The sequence below is a fragment of the Lepidothrix coronata genome, unplaced genomic scaffold (assembly GCF_001604755.1).
Source record: "Lepidothrix coronata isolate B3197 unplaced genomic scaffold, Lepidothrix_coronata-1.0 Scaffold124, whole genome shotgun sequence".
NCBI classification, from domain to species: Eukaryota; Metazoa; Chordata; class Aves; order Passeriformes; family Pipridae; genus Lepidothrix; species Lepidothrix coronata.
Genome location: NW_016690304.1, coordinates 995169 through 1004893, shown reverse-complemented (window position 1 = coordinate 1004893; position 9725 = coordinate 995169).

The following is a 9725-nucleotide window of genomic DNA, read 5'->3' as shown; positions in this document are numbered from 1 at the left end:
GAGTATTCCAGGAAGAATCAACAGGGTAGTTTTTAAAGATGTGGATCTGGGCTCATTTTTGCCAGGCATGCCAGGGTTTTCTTACAGACATGCTCAATAAAGAACGAGTTAGCTCGTGAAAAATCACAGAAGAGTTTCCTCAGTCCTCATAATGCTGTAAATTACATTTGGTCAGTTGTGAAATACTGTCTGGGAGACACTGCAGGTCTCGATACACATTTTCAATATGTTATTGATTCCTCCCTCTCCAAATGGTTTATCGTCTTCAGTTATTTAATAGATGATCCTACATGTAATTTAAATAATTGCCTTGAGGCTGTTGAAAGCTCACAGTGAGACAGCCACCACAGTGCGAGGTTTGTGTTGATCAGAGAGTAGTGTCTGAAGCAAGAGGGCTTGAACTAAGAGGATTCTTTCTGGTAGAATGAATTCTCAAGAGTTATCTCTGATGTAAAGGGAGTACTTATTTTGGAATGTGGTTCAAGGCATTTTTCATGTTGGCAGTGAAGCGTCTGCTGTGTGAATTAGGGATTTTGATGGACTTAGCTTTCAGAAGACATCAGAAACCAAAATACTGGATTTGGGGCCTCTGTGTTTAAAAGAAACATGGTATCTTGCTTCAATTTCCAGATCAATTGTGTATTTCTGAGATGTATCTTCTCTGGTACATGGTTTTAGTCATTATGTTTGAAAAGTGCAGATTAAACTGGAATTGTGTATATGCAGTTGAACCAGGTTAGCTGAGGACACTGTTTTTTTGCTCTCCTTCTTCATACTAGGGCAGATTGAGTTTGAGTGTAGCCCTTACAGTTCTCAATTTTCATTTTGCTTTAATAAGTACAATTCTCACTTGCATCTTTCAGTCCAATAAATATCTTGTGCTCCAACCAGGAGGGTTTTTATCTTCTCCTTTAGAGTAAACTCACCCAAATCTGTAGGAAAGTTTTTTTCCAGCAACAGAATTGAGAAACAGGTAGCAGAGTTCTTCTTCAGGATGCTTTGGGGTGTACTGTGTCCCAGGATTTTAATGTGAAGGCCAGTGCAGAGCATCTTAGTGTTTCCCACTCAAGAGAAGCCAACAGGTAAAGAGTTCTGGAAGAGAGGAGCCAGATAATAATACTGGCTTCTTCCATATCATCCCTGACTGGTTAGAAAAAAAGAAATGTGTACACTTCAGGCCTCCTGCTGGTTCTGTAGTTCCCAGAGTATTTTGCAGTGAGGTGGTCAGTACAATCAGCAAAAATAACCCTGGAATTATTTGGTTTCTTCCATTATTGCTATTTTCTAGCAGCAAAGGTCTGTTCCCCTAGGCTCCCATGGGCTTAGAGAGCCCATGTATTATCTTGGAAGAGTAATCCAATCTGCTTGCCTGAAACAACCCCCAGAACATTACAACAGTCCCTTTTAATTGTTCTTTTTCATGTATTTGGTGTTGAGGCACTGTACCTGCTGTCCTACTCACCATGTTGCATCCTGCCTGTGCTCTTCTTTACCACCCTTTGGCACAGCAGGCAGTCGTGGGAACAGCTCTCACATCACCAGGTTGTTTCATTAGCTTGTTCTGAATGTGCTTTTTTAGCTGTGTGAGGGAAAAACGAACATTATCCTTGGCTTCCAGCTTAAAGCTGGCAAAATAAGAGTTTCAGTTCTTCCTCATGAGCCTCATACAACAACCTTAACAAGTGACACGACAACTACTTTGTATGCGTAAGCCTAGAGGGTCTTGTTCGCTGCAGCTGAAATTTGTGGTGAACAGATCTTTACAACACGAATTCTAATGTCACAGCAGCTTTACACTGAGTGGTTTAATTTCATGCCAGCTTTAGATAAGATTTTTTTTTTTTTATTTCATTCCTGTGGTGATTCAATAGCCTGTTGTTAAAAGTCAGCACTCAGGTAGGTGCCTGTTGCAAGCTAGAATCAGAAAACAATCCAGTAGTGCTACAGCAACGAAAAAGTTATCATAATCTAAATGCTACAATAAATAAGCACAATATTTGATGGGGACTGGTTATCTCTTTATGTCTTCTCAGCTTGTGCTCTTTGCTGTGACAGGAATTTATATATGAGACTTAGAACCAATAAAAAATATTTAACTCTTCATGGTAATCCTTCTAGAGTCATACCTTGCAGAGAATTAAGATTGTTACTGGTTTTGTTTCCTTCATCAGTGGTAATGTTTTGAAAGAGAGATTACTGTGGAAGTTTCCCTCCAACTGAGATAGTTTAACTGCAGCTATGGTGATACAATTAAAGAACATACATCCTTTTTATTTGCTCAGTCTTTGTAATTTTCAGGAGCTCGTTTGTTGAAACAAAGACTATTTTGTAACCAGTCTATATATTATTGAACACACATTTTGCTACCAAGCATACAAATAGGTGAATATTTACATATATAGTTTGTCCAGCAAAGAATCCTGCACATCTTTCTTATGCATGGATAGTTTATCCTTGTTTCTTTTCTGAAGATTCCACAGTTACCACTGGAGCTTTTTAATCCCTGTGCTTTGTGCACCTGCCTGGTACCTAAGAAAGTCTGGAATGACTCTGTATGGAGAGCAAGGAGAAAATGTGGGGCTGTTTTTCCACCAGTCTGTGTGTTTACACATATATCAGCAAAAGCAGGAGGCTCACAAAACTAAGGGAAGGAACAGGACTTGCTCTGAACCCATCATTTGAGGCATGGTAGAGAAATAAGAAGTTCATCCTTAAGATCTAAGATCTCTCCCCGGATGTAAGAGCCTGAGTACATCTTAAGAAGATTGGAGAGAGAGTCCTGAAAAATGGAGCTGGAGGGGGAGTTTGGGAGGAAGAGATCAACTGAAGCTGGCTCTGGTCAGCTCACTGAGTGAGTAGTTGCCCAACCCCCAGGAGCTGGAGCACACCTTCTTGTTAGGGACAGAGGATTGACTGCTAAGGATGGATTAATGAAGGGAGACACTGGGAGAGCATGTGAGTCCCATAGGCCCTAGTGTAGTATCCTTCACACCTTCTACTCCTGGTCACCAACATCCTCCTGGAACTCTTGGCTAATAACAGCAATTACTGTTGGCTTGTTACTATTCCAACAGAAGATAACTGAAAATTGCTTGTGGCATAATGAATTTTGGGAACCCTCCTAAAACACAGTGCAGTAGTTATCTGCCTGTTACCAAGCTGTTTCAAGACATTTCAGGCAGTGGGCTTGGCTTTTCTTTTTTGCCTTGCCTGAAAGTTCAGATGGCCAGAACACTCAAAAGTGGGTTTCCTGTCTTGGATATGAAATGGCATTTGTAAAGCTTTGCTGAATGGTCATCTTAAAAGGCTCGAGCTGCAGGCTTTGCCTACTGTAAGATACTATTTGGGAAATATATACTTTAGAATTTAGCTGGCATTTAATCCTGGAAACCTTTGTCATGTAAGAAATAGGACATTGGATTTATGAGGGGCTTTGGGTTCCCCCCCCTCCAAAGGTGTATTAGTATTTTCACTTAAGTTAGCTTTAATTGGATGTTCTAGTGAATGGTGAAGTTGCTCAGTAGCAGTATGCTGGTGTAGTTGTAGTGAAGTTGTTCAGCTGTGTTAAAGTATTCTCCATTACTTTATTCTCCTTAAAAGTTTCAATTTATCTGTATAACCTTTATTATAACTTTTATGTCTTTGGAAGCACTCCCTTCAAATAGCTGTTACACCCTTCTTCACATCATGATCTTGAGTTTAAAAGTCCAGTTACTATTGTAAGATGCTAAGTACAGAAAATGGGGATCACAAATTATTTCGTCTCTGTTCTTTCTTTTCTAATATATCCCTGCACATTCATTTGATCTCTGCCTCTGAATTTTCACAAAGTGTAAGTCAAGCCATCACACAACAGAGTGCTGCTGTTTATATTTTACATTTAATCTGATAATAGGGCACTTTAGGTGTTAAGAAATTGAAACGACGTTCCTTCACCCAGCTCAAAGCTGAGCTAAAACACTCCACGCCTTAAGTTGAGGTTATGTGAGAAGTCGACCTTTAAAGCTTAAACTGCAGTAAAACTCTGTTTCTAAGCAGGTCTTAAAGTAAATGGGAAGAGATCAGAGACATCCAGTTGAGATCCTTAATTTTCCTTCACCTTCTGCACCACAGAGGACTTTTTCCATGTTCTAGGGCCTCAGTTTGCCATTTGAGGAGACATAACCTGTTGTGTTTGTGGTTTGCTTTCCTCACTGCATCCAGGGTTGGACAACAAAAAATAGTGAATTTGATCTGTCAGGCCCATACATGAAGAAGTTCAGGTTGAATGCTCTGATTTTGCTATAGAGGCGCTTCCATGGCACGTAGTGTAGCATTTTCAGAAATTTTCCTGTAGCTTTCTCTTCTTTAGGAGCAATCTGTATATCCAAAATATCCCAAATCCTGCAGGAAGCTTTACTTTCAGCAGATTAGTCCTTTGATGAAAGAATATTTAACTGAACTTTTCTCCTGGCTCTTCAGTGTTTTTACACCTTGGTGTATGAGATGGAATAGTCAGTGAGAAGTCCTTTGGAAGTTGTGCTGCTGGGAGTAGCTTGGCTTCTGCAAGGAGATCTGGTGTCAAAGGCTGGCTGTACCAGGTGGTTAAAGTACTCCAGTATTGCTGAGACTGCCACTTTCCTCCTCCTTCTACAGTTGGCTAGACTTTTGGTGCTTTATATACGAAAATTGTTTGAGAGTTGAACTTTGGGACAATTTTGATTACCATATTGGAGGCATGTAATCTACCATCAAGCTGTTCAGATTTAAGAATTTAAAAATTTGGATTACAGTCTGAAAAATAAAGGCAAGTTCCCAGGAATTTAATTTATTTGCATCTTCTGCTTGTTTTCTTTCTCCTTGGGTTAAATGCCTATTAGAAGAACCAGGTGCCATTGTCTGGTTGTTGCCAGGTGACACCAGAGGTAAGGAAGAGGTTCCTAAAGATTACTATGTTCTATGAGATAATTTGTATTAAGGGATACAGGGAGTTAACTGTATAAATCTCATTGATTTAAAATTGGAGTGATGATCTTCCATTCACTAACTCATCCTGCTGGAGCTTTTCAGACAACATAATCAGTACTGTCGTACTCTTAATATCCTCCAAATCACAAGAAAGAAGAGAAGGTGATCAGTGAGCACTATTTGCTGTGCCCAACATGATTTTAGAGACATCTATCATTTCCCACTTCAGTTTCTTGTTCCCTGGCAGAAGGATGCTAATCAAATCATTCCATGGCCAGAAACAGTTTTCTTATCTCTGATCATTCTAGTCACCCTCTCCATGTTTTTCCAACTCTGCTGTACTCCTTTGAGGTAAGGGGGTCAGAACCATAAGTAGTGACTTTATCATTTCTGTTTGGGAAACCCTTCTTTGTCTAAGTTTCAAAACCTTAATTCGTTTTGTATTGAATTGGTCTTGAACTTCATTAGCTCTCTCATAACTTGGCAGTAAGGAAGTGTCCAAGGCCAGGCTGGACAGGGCTTGGAGTAGCCTGGGCTAGTGGAAGGTGTTTCTGCCCATGATAGGGGTTTGGAATGAGATGGGCTTTAAGGTCCTTTCCAACCCAAACCCATCTGCTATTCTATGATAATTCCCTTTTGGAATACGTGACATTTTGACTCAAGGATCAAGTCCATTGTTGACAGAGGAGGTATTACCTTCTGAAGAACTTGTGTGGGGAGCAAAGAACAGGAACAGAGAGGAGAAGAGGTAGGATCAGGCAAAAAAGCAGAGTGGCAACATTTGTGTTCACCATGTTCAGAAGTATGTGGAAGTTTCTGCAGTGCTGGGGGGTCCCAGGAGAGTCACTCCTTACACAGAAGCCCTACTGTAAGGGGCTGCTCTCATGCTCCGTGTACAGCTACCTGGGAGGGGTCTGGCCATCCTGTTCTCTATCCCTAGCTTTGTAATGGAAACTATGGGATCCCATCAAAGCCAGGGTGTTGCAAGAAGCAGAAGAAAGGACAAAACAAAAACCAGGTGGAGTCAGGTAACTATTACTAAATGCTGAAGGAAATAAATGCTGATGTCTGGCAACAAAATTTCAGTGAACAGCTCTCTGTAAGTTGTTTCCCAAAGGCAAGCTGAGCAGAATAAAACTATTTGTTGGCAGACAGTGATACAGACAACCTAGAGGTAATTGGATACACTTCCTGTTAGGAAATGCAGAGTGTGTTTTGCTGTATGAGATGGTCCAACCAGTGATCCTTGTGGGTTTGCTTTGCTTTCCTAACAACAGAACTGGACCAGTGGGAACTCAGCAGAAAGACACAGCAACAGAGAACAGTATTGCCCACGGCTTAAAATCTGTTCAAAAGAAGTAATGTTCAAATAAAAACGATCAAAAAACTTTATATTGCCTAGGCCCATTAGGGATAATTAGCAGCTCTGGATAATAAAGTTTTGAAAGCCATGTTAGCCCACAGCTAGCACTTGACAGCTGGTGGTGTGCATGGGGAACGTGGCAGTAGCTGTTCTCCCTTTCTGTAAGGGCTGGGAGTCTATAAAGTTGAGGTGTTTGGTAAGCAAGTACATTAATTATCTGCTACTTACTCCTGTAAGATCTTGGGATTGTTTGATCTCTGAGGAGAAGAGCATTGACAAATGAAGATTATCTGGACAGTTGCAATTTTCTTGTTTAAAGTTCTCCCCAATGAACGAATGCTTGGACAGCTGTGAATTTTCATCTGAGCTTTCCAGAGGAGACTTTCTAGCCCAATGTGTCCTGCAAGTCTGTGGGGAGACATATGCAGCAGGGCTTGAGGCTTTTCGCCTTCTCTGCACACACCAAAAGAACGATAAAATAAAAGCTAAAATTTGTGTTAGTACCACTTTATAATTCACGCATTTGTTTCTTAGAAGCAATCTCATTACTTTCTGAATGTGACTTCTGGTAATCTATTTTTCTACGAACATGTACTTCAGATGTTTCTCCAAAACAGAGTGTGCCAGCACGCTGGTTAATTAAGGTTGTAAAGGTGAAAGCAGCCAGCCTTTCACAGAAAATTAAGTATTTCTGTCCAGCCACAGCTCAGGTGCTCTGTCTGTCTGTCACTGGGTGCAATAGTCTCCCAGCCAGCTGGATAGGTACCATTTTACTCCATGTTTATTCACTGAATATTATCCCTTTGTGACTGTGGTTTACCAAAAATGAAATAGGTTATTTAGTATGTCAAGGAAAATCTACTCTCAACATAGATTTTGACCAGTTCCAAGGCAAGGCTGCACTGCATAACTCATTAATCTTTCTTGAGGGCAGAGAATTTCTTCCTTTTTTTTGGATGTTTTGCCACTTCTCTGTCATTTTAAACTCTTTGGACCAGTGCATGACAGCTCTATATCTAAAAAAGGAATGTGTAAGGTGTTTCTATGACTCCCATAAAATAGTAAAAAACAAATTTGAATGCACAGTAACTGGCATCAATATTGGTCACTGTAGTCAAGGATCCTCTCTGTGCCAGTAGTCAAGTGTCAGATGTTTCACATATATTAAAAAAATAAATAACATTTGAGTTATGCAATGATGTGAATTTTGCTGTAATTTTTCTTCGCCTAGATGCCTTGTTGATCTATTTTTTAATGTTCTTCATGGTTATTTTTATTTAGAATGGCATAATAAGGAAATACCTTAGTGTTTTAAACTTCTGCTGTGCTTTAAATCTCATTTGTAACTTGAGGTGTAGAATTTCACAACTGAATCATGCAACTCTATAAAGAAGTTGGTTTTTTTTTTACAAGCTGCACGTGGTGTTACATCTTAATTTCACCAGTCACACTAGTGCTTTTGTTTGAAGGATAAGAACAGCTAATCAATTTCTCTAACTCACTATTGAAATTAAAAATTTCAAAATTAAACAGGTGCACACATGTGGAAAGGCTCTAAATATCTTTGAGGGTTTTGTTACCCTTCTGTGGACCTCTGCTATATCTATTATATCTTTCTTCTCTGGTGGTATCAGCAAGCTCTGGTCTTGATAGGTTGTCAGCTTCTCTAATAGCACAGTATTTCCAGTGCAGAAAACTGAATTTCTTTCTCAGCTACACTTTTTTTTTCCATTTGAATTGTCCTCTAGGTACAGTAGTTTAGGATTATTTTTCCTTCTGTTTGCCTCCAGAGAACATGAGACAAACTGGTAAGCTTCCTTGTCCTTCCTATTTCAAACTGTCTTGGTCTGTGCTTGGTATTTTGCATTAAACACTACAGAGGTGTTCTTAACTTGGCTACAGCCTCACAACTCTTGTTTTAGCTGGTAATATTTGCTCATATTAGTCTATGTTCAGTATAACAAGGGATAGCAAATGATATTAGGCACTGATCTCTCTGTGAGCAGGGACAGGACCGAGGGAACAGCATGAAGCTGGGTCCAGGGTGGGTTAGGTTGGATATTAGAAAAAGTTCCTCCCCCACAGGGTGGCTGGGCACTGAACAGGCTCCCCAGGTCAGTGGTCACAGCACCAAGCCTGACAGAGCTCAAGGAGCATTTGGACAACACTCTCAGGTGGAATTTTTGGGGTGTCCTGTGCAGGGCCAGGAGCTGTACTCAATAATCCTTGTGGATCCTTTCCAACTCAGGATATTCTATGATTCTATTATCCTATATAAGTGAGAAAACTCCCATCCTAAGAACATAGGGACTTCTCCAATGGAGATAAAGTGTGAAAATGATGTGGCTTTTCTGAGGGCCTCTGGAAACTGGAGTCCTGGAAACAGGATGCTGACGTGGAAGGGGAGCAGTAGGAGCTGTAGGGCCTCACAGCCCAACCCGTTTGCAAAGCTGCAGTGCAGGTACTGCTCACACAAACTACCTCTCTTGCAGCAGCAGTTGCTTTTCTGTAGTTCTAAAGCCCAGGTGTTGTGAGGCTTCATCCAGGAGACACAAAAGGCACTGTGTGCCCAGTCACTGACAACAGTGCCTGAGGCATCTGGTCCCACAGGTAACATGTGAATGAGGTAACACAAATATTACTGGGTGATGGAGAGCTCTATGCAATGTGAATTTGAGGATACCAGCTACAGAGATGTCAGGAATTGCTGTTGGTTCAGTATAGAAGCAGGTAAAATCAGATATGGTAAATAAGCACTGCACCAGTTGCCTAGGATTTTTGAACTGTGTGGAATTGGCAAGAGTGCCTCATGCATAAAGAAGGACTATTAAAATGTCCAGATTGCAATGCAAATGTTCTAATTTTACACATAGTTTCTTTATTTTGGCTGGATATTTGATTGTAGATGCCCCTGCAGATACCTTTGAAAGCAAAGCTAACACTGCTCCTGAGAGTGGTGACAGGACACCTGAAGTGTCTTAGAAGACCTTTGAGCAAACTTTGTTTGCTGTGCAGGTGAGGACCTGTAGGAGAGCAACAATCTCAGAACGAGGATGACCTTCTCTTTTCCCAGTGCACCAGAGTACCCAGCCACGTGCTGAGTGTCTCCAGGTCACAGAAACAGGGAACAGCCCAGGTTGGAAGGGAACCTGAAAGATTATCTGGTCCAAACTTTAATCACCACCAGGTCACTGGGGAAAAGGAATACTTTGATGAGGCTGTGGATGGGCCAGAACAACAGTCAGTGTAGAAGGTGCCACATCTACCTCCAATTTTCCTTTGGTTCTCCTTGTTGTGTCCTTTTAGCAGTCTCTTTGGTGTGTATACTCAACAAAGGAAATTATATGTTCTTACAGCTGGCTCTATATTTTTCCAGATTTAGGAACTTTACCTGGCAGCATAGAAGGCCAGTGAC